The sequence below is a fragment of the Monodelphis domestica genome, chromosome 1 (assembly GCF_027887165.1).
Source record: "Monodelphis domestica isolate mMonDom1 chromosome 1, mMonDom1.pri, whole genome shotgun sequence".
NCBI classification, from domain to species: domain Eukaryota; kingdom Metazoa; phylum Chordata; class Mammalia; order Didelphimorphia; family Didelphidae; genus Monodelphis; species Monodelphis domestica.
This window is the reverse complement of record NC_077227.1, coordinates 40376166-40386360: the sequence shown is the minus strand read 5'-3', so window position 1 is coordinate 40386360 and position 10195 is coordinate 40376166. Positions and strand designations below refer to the sequence as shown.

At 39.8% G+C, this 10195-nt stretch overlaps 1 protein-coding gene across 7 annotated transcripts in view; it reads left to right on the top strand.

Moving 5' to 3' along the window:
• The first annotated feature begins 6403 nt into the window (after window positions 1-6403).
• CCSER2 (coiled-coil serine rich protein 2) overlaps window positions 6404-10195 on the top strand; it is a 190554-nt gene continuing 186762 nt past the window's right edge. For 2 of the 7 annotated variants that reach the window (XM_056797333.1, XM_007478044.3), the window contains exon 1: window positions 6442-6560. The gene's annotated coding sequence lies outside the window, so the exon portion shown is untranslated. Of the gene's footprint in view, window positions 6561-10195 lie in introns of all 7 variants that reach the window. The other 5 variants (XM_056797337.1, XM_007478045.3, XM_007478046.2 and 2 more) reach the window with 4 other exon arrangements.

Genomic DNA, 10195 nt, shown 5'->3' with positions numbered 1-10195 from the left:
GATGGCGAAGGGGAAACTAGAGCTCTCCTTCTCAGACCTAAAACATTGTCATTACATTTCCTGAAAGTTTTCTTTGTTTGCATAAGCATTTTATTTTTTGAATGTTAATAGTCCAAACAAAAGTCAGCTAGATAATAAAAATAGTTGGAAAAACACACAATTTATAGCCATTTACATAGACACAAGATGAGTAAATCTCCCAAGAATGTCAAAGTATTCCAACTTTTTTTTTAAAACCCTTACCTCCCATTCTAGAACCAATACTTGGTATTGATTCCAAGACAGAAGAGGGCTATGGGCTAAGCAATTGGGATTAAGTGAAATGCCCAGGGTCACACAGCTAGGAAGTATTTGAGGCCAGATTAGGGCCTTCCTTCTCTAGGCCTGGTTCTCTATTCACTTATCCACCCCACTGCTCTTAGGGTATTTCAACTTTCATGGAATTGACTATTTAGGCATGACTGATGGGTCATGTGTTGAGGGGATCTTATCCCTTTCCCCTCCTGGAGGGTCAGCTCAGTTTGTCAACATTCCTCACATATCAGAGTTTGCATCAGTGAACATCCAAACATCAATAAAAGAAAGTAGTTGAGGCATACCTGGGTTTGTGGTGTGGACTCTGGGAGAGAGGAGAGAGATAAAGGGAGAGAAACGTTAATGGAGGCTAGGCTAAACATGGTCTAAGAACTTAGAGTAAAGAAATATATTTCAATCTGTGCTGATCTACCCTTTCTATTAATACATTTTATGAAAAATAATAACTAGTAGATATATTAATTTTAGATATTAAAGTCATCATTTAAAAATTCCCATCTGTAGGAGTACAAACTAAAAACAACACTAAACAAACTCCTGAATGATATTAGAATTTTCAGTTACTGGAAGGATCAGATCCTTACAATTTAAGCCACAGCTGCTCCTTGTTTTGAAGCCTCATTCATTCTGTAGCCTTCCCTTGTCTCCTAGCCCCTGCTTGTGTGATATCTTATTCTTGGAAATGCATTCTTTGGGATTTCCTAAGTTTATGAACATTAGTTAGATCCAGGCACAAATGTCAGAGAATAACCATCAGCTGGGCTTTTGAGAAGAAGGAGCAGACATATCCTAAAATATAATTTTTGGTAGTACCTGTTTTCCCCAATATTTTCCTATTGACATGAATATTGCCTAAAATATCATTAGAGTCATTCCTTTACAGTAAGTCTTTGGCTCCTGTTACAACATAAATATTATTGGGAAAGGTTGTCATAGTTTAAATCTTTAAATCCTTTCATCCAACAAATATTTATTAAATGCCTTCTGCCTGTAAAACATTATGGCAGACACTGAAAGAGATCCAAAGGTCATATAAGATATAGTCTTTGAGCCCCGGGAATTTATAGTCTAGTAGAAAAATGAGACAAAAACAGATAAATACAATAACAGATGGAATTTTTTTGCCACTGATTATCTGTATGACCTTGGGCAAGTCATTTCACTTAGTGCCTCACTTTAGCTGTAGAATCAAGGGGGTCAGACTCAACTTTCTCTGAGGTCTCTTATGATTTTAAAATAATGTACCTTATGATAAATTCAACAAAGAGATGAAAACAAGTAAGGCATGAAGAGGAAGGCCATTTCTGGTTGGACATAAGTGCTCAGATCAGGGAGGAGATGGCATGAGAATTGGCCTTTAAAAGATAGGCATTCAGCAGATGAAAATAGGCAGAGAGAGCATTCCAAGCAGAAGGAACAACATGATCTGGGGCACAGAAAGTACCCAGAAAGAAAAGAAAACAATTCAAGTGAAGGTCAAGATAAGAGGGAACAATAGTAAAGGAGGGTAAATGTCAAATTCCCAGGGAATCAAGACATCACATGCACAAAAATTCACTAAGAGTTTAAAACATTCTATGACTCACAGTCATATGAGAAGCCAGGAAAATATTGGCTGTGTGATCCTGGGCTTCTCTAGATCTCAGCTACCTCAGTTTCCTCCTGTATAAAATTAAGAGTCTTGTCTAGATAATATTGCAGCAGTCCCTGCCAGCTTTACCACTCTGCTTTTAAGTATGGTAGTAGTTTCACCAGGATCAGATCAGATGCACATCTAGCTGGAGCAGAGCTATCTCCCTACTGCTCTAATCTGCCTTGTCCAGAGCATTAGATGCTGAATGGAGGAAAAAGTTCAACCCTGAGCCAGGCTCACTGCCAGTGGGCTTCTATAGCCTGACCATGAACTTGTATCACATCTCGAGTAGAGTTTGTCTTTGTAATGACATGATTTCTCTGTCCATGCCAGTGCTGAGAGTAACAGACTACCTGAAAGGGAAGAGGGCATTCCTATTGGTCCAATTTCTTCAACCAAGCTGGAGAAATCATTAATAAAGAGTCTCAGGGAAGTGGTGAAGAACATAAAGACTATATCTACTTCAAAACTTCTTCCAAAGTTATCTAATGTTGTTATACTTTAACTCAACTCCAAAGAACCTATAAACCTGAAGAGTTTCTTCTTAAAGGCTTAAATAGGAGTCCTTGAAGGTAAATTCTTGCATCTTATTTCAAAGTAGTCTGTTCCTATTCTCTAAGGGACATAAAGTTCCTACATGGACCAGTTCTGAACATATCAATGACCCTATGCCATTGAGGTGGCACTTCAGTTCAGCAGAGAATGATGTGATCTTAGAATTGTGTCATTGCCTGAATCCTTTCTGTATCATATCAGACAAATAGTCACCTAGTCCATATTTCTTCTCCATAAATGCTTCTTCTACAAAATTGTAATTGTTCATTGATTGCATGACTGACTTATTAGTGTGCTGGGCTCAGTCTATCCTCAACCTGTTAGGAGCTCCAAAATCCCCAACAGTTCCACTGAATATCTGTTCCAAGAATCAGCTCCTACTTTGCACCCCCCTCTCCATTATTATCCTTTTTCCCCTTCAGAATTGTAGCTACTAATCATTCCCAGTGACCTTATACTTCCACCTTGTGGCTATGGAAAGAAAGGCACTAGTTTTACTCCACTCTCATCCCCACTATCACCCCCATCCTAGGATCATGAGATCTTGGGCTTCAGGGTAGATACTAGAAGCAAGAATAAAATTCAGAGTCGGAAGGCATCTTAGAAATCATCTAGCCTACGGGCAACTGGGTGGCTCAGTGGATTGAGAGCCAGACCTAGAGATGGGAGGTCCTAGGTTCAAATCTGGCCTCAGATACTTCCCGGCTGGGTGACCCTGGGCAAGTCACTTAACCCCCATTGCCTAACCCTTACCACTCTTCTGCCTTGGAGCCAATACACAGTATTAACTCCTTGACCCCCATTGTCTAGCCCTTACCACTCTTCTGCCTTGGAGCCAACACACAGTATTGACTCCAAGACAGAAGGTAAGGGTTTAAAAAAAATAAGAAATAATCTAGCCTAATCTTATTTTGCACACGAGGAAACTGAGGTCCAAAGACTTTAAGTAGCCAGGAAACTTGACCTCCACATGTGGGAAAATTCAAGAATGGGCCATTAAGGAGAGAGTTGGCAGATATCTAGAAAAGGAAGCACCGATTATGAAGAGAACTTCATGAAGAACAAGTCATACCAGATTGATTTCATCATCATTTCAGATAAGGTTCCTAAATGAATACGTTAGGAGAATACAGGAGCCATAGATTAGATAGATAATAGCAACATTTTGGATAAACTAATCCATATTGTTCTTGTGGAGGAGGTGGGCTAGGCAATGATACTATCAATTGGCTTCAGGATTGATTGGATAGCTAGACTCAAAAAAAAGTTGCCAGTAGTTCAATGTCAACACATGAGGTCTCCAGCAGAGGGACCCAGGGAGATCATCTGTGCTTGACCGAGTTCTGTTCAGCAATTTTATGTGATTTGCATAATAGCATAAGTGGCCTGTGAATCCTAGGTTGTAGATCCACAATGCTGAGAAGGATAGTAAAAAGTGGGTTGCAGACTCAGGATCTAAAAGGATCTTGATGGGGTCAAGCATTGGGATGAATCTGATAAGATGAAACCCAATAGGGATACGTGTAAATCTTAGAATTGGGAAGGGGAGGAGGGTCAGTTTCCTAATATGAGGGAGACATGGCAGGACAAGCAATTATTCAGAAAGAGATCTGAGAGTTTTAGTAGACTACAAGCTAGATGAGTCAGTAATTCAGAAATCCAAAAATCTAATGTGATCACAGTCAAGAACATCTGCCTAGCATTTTTTGGACTCAGAGTGTACAGAGTGTTCAGAAAGACTAATGTCTCTGGTGGGAGGATTTGCCAAGTCCTTTTCAGGGATGCTTTCCTCCTTTGGTGACTACTTGTCACCTAGCTGTGGCTTCAAGAAACTATTGCACATGCAAATTGAATGTAATGGACTTCTCTACTAGCAGCAATGCAATAATCCAGGACAATTCTGAGGGACTTGTGGGAAAGAACGCTATCCACATCCAGATAAAGAACTGGGGGAGCAGAAACACAGAAGAAAAACAACTGCTTGATCACATGGGTTGATGGGGATATGATTGGGGATGCAGATTCTAACTGATCACACCATTAAAATATCAATAATATGGAAATAGGTCTTGATCAATGACACATGTAAAAGCCAGTGGAATTGCTCGTTGGCTACGAGAGGTGGGTGAGAGGAGGGGAGAGAAAGAACATGATTCATGTAACCATGGAAGACTTTTCTTAATCATTTAAGTAAAATTAAAAAAAAGAAATTTTCCCAGTTACCTCAATTTTTAGTAACCACCACATTGATCAGCCAGCAGCCAGCAACATCAAGGCAAGAAGAGCCAAAAGATTACAAACGTGCTGAAAGCTCAGATGATAGCATTTTTAGCAAGAAAGAATTTTTTAATTAAAAAAAAACAACTATTTCATGTATAGTGCACATACCTCAGTAAATCATCTTATCAGGAATGCTAAATCAGGTTGAGGGTAACTGATAGACCTCCAACCTATCAGTGAGTTGGGAAGGATGTCTACTCCAGGAATGTAAAGATTCCCCACTGTGGAAGGGACAATTAAGAACAATTTGTTCCAGCCATGAAGGAGGCTTAAGCAGGCACTGTGAAGCACTTAGAGCTTGTTCAGACATCACAGATGTCAGGGTCATCCACTGCCACCCAGGCCATTGCCAGTTGTCCTGACTTCTGCCTTGCCTCTGGACTAAGACAGCTCTGGAAGAAAGAGTAAGGCTGCTGACTTTGTGCAACTCTGCCTCAGTTAAATACAATTCACACACAAATCAAGATTGTGTCCCCTCTGAAATTAGACCTCTGAAAATGAAGGATGAACAACAGCATTTTGGGAGGCTGAAGGTGTGTCAAATTAAAACTCATCTCTCATTGAGATTGAGTCAATTATTAACTATTTTAAGGTTTCTAACTGGGTCAACAGTTCACATCAGCTAGAGGGCACAGGGAACAGAACACTAGGCCCAGAGTCAGGAAGGTCTGAATGCAAATCTAGTCTCAGACATTTACTCTCTGTGTAACCTTGGGCAAATCATTTAAGTTATTTGCCTCAATTTCCTGAACTGTAAAATGGGAACAATTATAGAGTTGATCTCTCAGGTTGTTGTGTGGATCAATAATATCCATAAAACACTTAGCACAGTGCCTAGAACAGAGGAGGCATTTCATAAATGCTAGCTCCTCCTGGCGGCAGACACTTATTAGCTATGTGACCCTGGTCAAGTCACAAACCTATTTGCCCTAGTTCATCATCTGTAAAATGATCTGGAGTCAAAGAAATGGCCTTCGTATCTTCAGTATCTTTACTTCAGTATCTTTACCAAGAAAACCCCAAATGGTGTCAAGAAAAGTTGGACGGTACTGAAGCAAAACAACAACTCTTCTTTCTCCCCCTCCTCCCCCTCTTCCTTCCATTGCTGCTACTCCTCCTCCCCTTCCTACTAAACAATTGCTGAGGAATGCTTCAAGGCTAGCATCCTGCCATCCTCTCTCACTGGGCTTTGGTAAACTCTGAAGGATCCAAAGTTTTGGATTTCTTCTCGTCCCATTCCCCACCCATTCATAACCTTCCACTCCATGATCTCCACGGTCTATAATTTCCTACCTTACTTCAGCTGCTTTATAGCAACTAGACCAAGATGGTAGAAAGCAATGCTTGATCTCATGCCGCCACCTTGTGGAAGAAGCTGGAACTACATACGTTTTATTTCTTTTCATTTTACACACATTCACTCGTTCAGCAAATATTGGCGTGCCTGTGTGCTACTTGCTTTCTCCACAGCACAAAGATATATGAGACGCAGGCAATGCTTCAAAGGAGCATCTTTTAATCCAGGACAAGACATAAAACAGAGGTGTAAATAATTATAACGCAAAAGTTTCTCTATATTGTAAGTTCACAAGTGGGTGAAAATGCGAATGTTCTGTGTAGCAACTGCCCTCAAGGGAGAAAGAGCGCGTCACAGATGGGATCGTCAAGGATGGCTTCAGGGAGAATCTGGAGTTGGAAGTGCGACTTGAAAGATCTAGGGGATGCTGACAAAAAGTGACAGAGGAAGGCTGTTCCTGGACGAGGGAAGACGGCAGAGGTATGTTTGGACCACGGCAATGCGCGCGGAACTTAGCTGGCATATATGTAGAGGAATGATGGTGAGAGACAAGTTGAGGCCACATCCTGGAAGAGCGAATGCTAAGGAGAAAAGATGTGGAATTTATTTGCTAGATATTGAAAACTGACGGAAGGTGCTTGAGCTGGTGGTGGATGGGATCGGAGTTGTGCTTCAGGAAAGTAAATCCAGCTTCTCCGTGTAGGATGAACCCCAAACGGGAGAGGTGGGAAATCGGGAGACCCCACCCCCACCCCCAACTTCGGGAGTGAAAAGCTGGCAATAATGAGAGTATGTAACTGTGAAGATCCAACGAAGTATCACAGAATCCTGGCTGGAGAACTAGAGACCCACGGGCCCCTTCCTTTGATTCCTTAGGATCCAGGAGAGATGACGTCACATTTGCTGAGGGGTTCTTGTTCCACAGGGAGTGCTAATCTAAAAGATAAACATGTCATTCAGGTTACAGAATTAAGAATATTTCTATATGCACAAGATACAAATACACACATATATACTAGGGACAGAGACAATATATATGCATATTGTATATATATCTATAAACATATTATATATAATATATAAGGGATAGAAATATATTAGAGACTCTTTCCTCATATATATGTGTGTATGCATATATATTTATATGCACACAATGAATGTATGTAAATGTACATACATATAAACACATTTAACATATGGAATAAATTTCACAAAAATGAACTATTGAACTAACATACAAGTACTTTGTATGTACATATGTTCACACTTGCATGTATATTAAAACATATATACCAGAAGCTCCTAGTTTCTTCTGCAAGTCTCTTAAATTCTTCTTTTATATTGGTATGTCTATGTCTATTGATGATTATTATTGAGTTTTTTTTTTTAATTTAAGGCATTTTCAGCCCCATCAAAAAAATATCTCCATGCCCAGATCTCCTCATTGCTATGCTTCATTCCCAAATTACTATGTATTGATTTTGTCTGTATTTTTAATGTATTTATCTGTTTGCATGTCGTTTTCCCATAGTAGAGAATATAAACTCCTTCTGGGCAGAAAGCGGTTTGGTTTTTACTTATGTTCTTTCTACCTAGCATAGTGTGTTATATATAGTAAATGCTTGTTTATCTGGTGGGGAGAGGAGGGACTAGCCAGGCCTGAGGACCATACTTAGAGATGCATAAATGTGGTAGTGGTGGTGGCAAGGATGGGTGGGTGGGTGTGGAGAGAAAGAGACAGAGAGAAAGGGGGGGGGGACAGAGAGAGCGAGAGAGAAGAAAAGAAGAAGAAGAAGAAGAAGAAGAAGAAGAAGAAGAAGAAGAAGAAGAAGAAGAAGAAGAAGAAGAAGAAGAAGAAGAAGAAGAAGAAGAAGAAGAAGAAGAAGAAGAAGAAGAAGAAGAAGAAGAAGAAGAAGAAGAAGAAGAAGAAGAAGAAGAAGAAGAAGAAGAAGAAGAAGAAGAAGAAGAAGAAGGAGGAGGAGGAGGAAGAGGAGGAGGAGGAGGAGGAGGAGGAGGAGGAGGAGGAGGAGGAGGAGGGAGAAAGGGAGAAAAAGTTAGGGACAGAGAGAGGTGGAGACAGACAGACAGAGACAGAGATAGAACCAGAGTCAGAGAAAGACAGAGAGACACAGAGAGGAAAAGAGAGAGAGAGAGAGAGACATGGGGGAGAGGGAAGGAGGGAGAAGAGGAAAATTAATTAAGTACTTACTATGTTTCCGAAAACAAAATGGCCCCTACTCTCAAGGAGTTTACAAAATATAAAGGGGAGCTGGAAATGGGGGCTATGGAGGGAGACAAAGGTAGAGTAGGCTTTAGGGTGGATTCCCTCTTAGGTGGGTAAAGCATTTGGTATAGAAAGGGAGCCATCCTGAGAGTGAGCCAGAAGCAAACTGTAGAACTTTTGGGGTGTTCATAGACATTCTGTGACTGGTTGTGGTCTCCTGGTCACATGATGAATAGGAAGTTCTTGGATGGGCAACACTTGTGAAATTGGAACTGGACTCACTTTCAAACTGGACTCACCTGCTCTCTTAGTTGGAGCCCTTCTCTCCTTCCCTTAGTTGAACTCTTTTGCAGAGATCTTCTAGTGAGATACCATGCTGTAATTAGTTAGAACTAGTTTGTCATGAAAACTTGTCATGCAGACGTAGAAAATGGGAAACTCTCAAAAGTTTCTGACTCAAGAAGGACTGTGGTTCAGAAATGAATTACTTAACTCAAAACAGGCAGAAATGTAAATGAACCACCTGGGATAAGAGTGGGAAGTGAGCATGGCTCTTTTCTTTTTGATCCAGAGAAATATTGCCTTGCTCTGGAAACCCCTGTCCTTATAGGGTTAATGAAAGTAAGATCAAAGTTCTGGTAAGCAGAATCAATGAATTCCTCAGACTTTTAGGCTCTGTCTCTATTCTTGTTCAAACTGATTTCCGCAAGAGCTTTCCCTATGCTATAGAAGTATGGAATTTGAATCGGTGTGTCGAAGTTGACATAGAAAATGAAAAAAGAACTCCTGTGTCAGAGAATCGTAAAAGTGATTTTTGGTGACATTTACTAATTCTGTAATTAGTTACACCACCAGGGGGTGACTTGAAATGTGCTGTGAGAAAAGAATGATACTCTTTGAGTATTGTGAGCAGTTGGGATACATGGATCAAAGGACCTGGGGTGGTCGTGCTAGGGGTCATTCTGACTAGTCTAATTACAAAGAGAAGATGGTGGAGCTCAGGCCCATCATAATACTCAATAAGAAGGCATTTGCCATATATCCCTTCTAGTAAAGGTTTGAAAGTCAGGGAATGAAACAATGAATATAATAACATGGTTGAGTAGAAAGAGAGCTAGACTTAAAAAGACCTGAGTTAGAATTCTGTCTGTGACACTAGTTGTTTGAACCTGAGAAAATTATTTAACTTCTCTGAGCCTTGGTTTCCATATCTGCAAAATAATAGCAGCCACCTCTTAGCTTTGTTGTGTGTCTATAACAGCTAACTAAACAATACTGATACAAGATGATTCTAAAGGACTCATCATGAAAAATACTAACCACTTTTAGAGAGAGAACTAATTATCTCTAAGTGCAAATCAAGCATTGTTTCTACTTCTTTAAAAAAATCTTTTTTTCAATAAGGCTAATTAAGAAAATAGGTTTTGCATGGTATCGCATATATAATGGGTATCCCATTGCTTGCCATCTCGGTGGGTGGGGGAGGGATGGATGGATGGAGAGGATTTGGAACTTCAAATTAAAAAAAAGAATTTTAAAAATATATAATGAAAATTTTAAAATGTTAAAAGCTACTGTGATTATTATTACTAGTTGTGTGACCTTATAATTGTGTGATATGCTGAACTCATTTCTTTATCTGTAAAACAAGAGTAAAGATTCCTGTAGTATTCACCTCACAGTATGATTCATAGGATCACAGAATTTAGGATAATATAGAACTATAGAGTTTGTGATGATCACAAAATCAACAATAAAAATTTAGTAAGCACCTATTATGTGTCAGAAGTTTTGCTAGGTGCTGGAGACACAAAGAAAAAAATAATGAAACCAACATTATTTTCCTTTGTCAATGATATTAGGAGTGATTAGGGGAATATTATAAATGAAG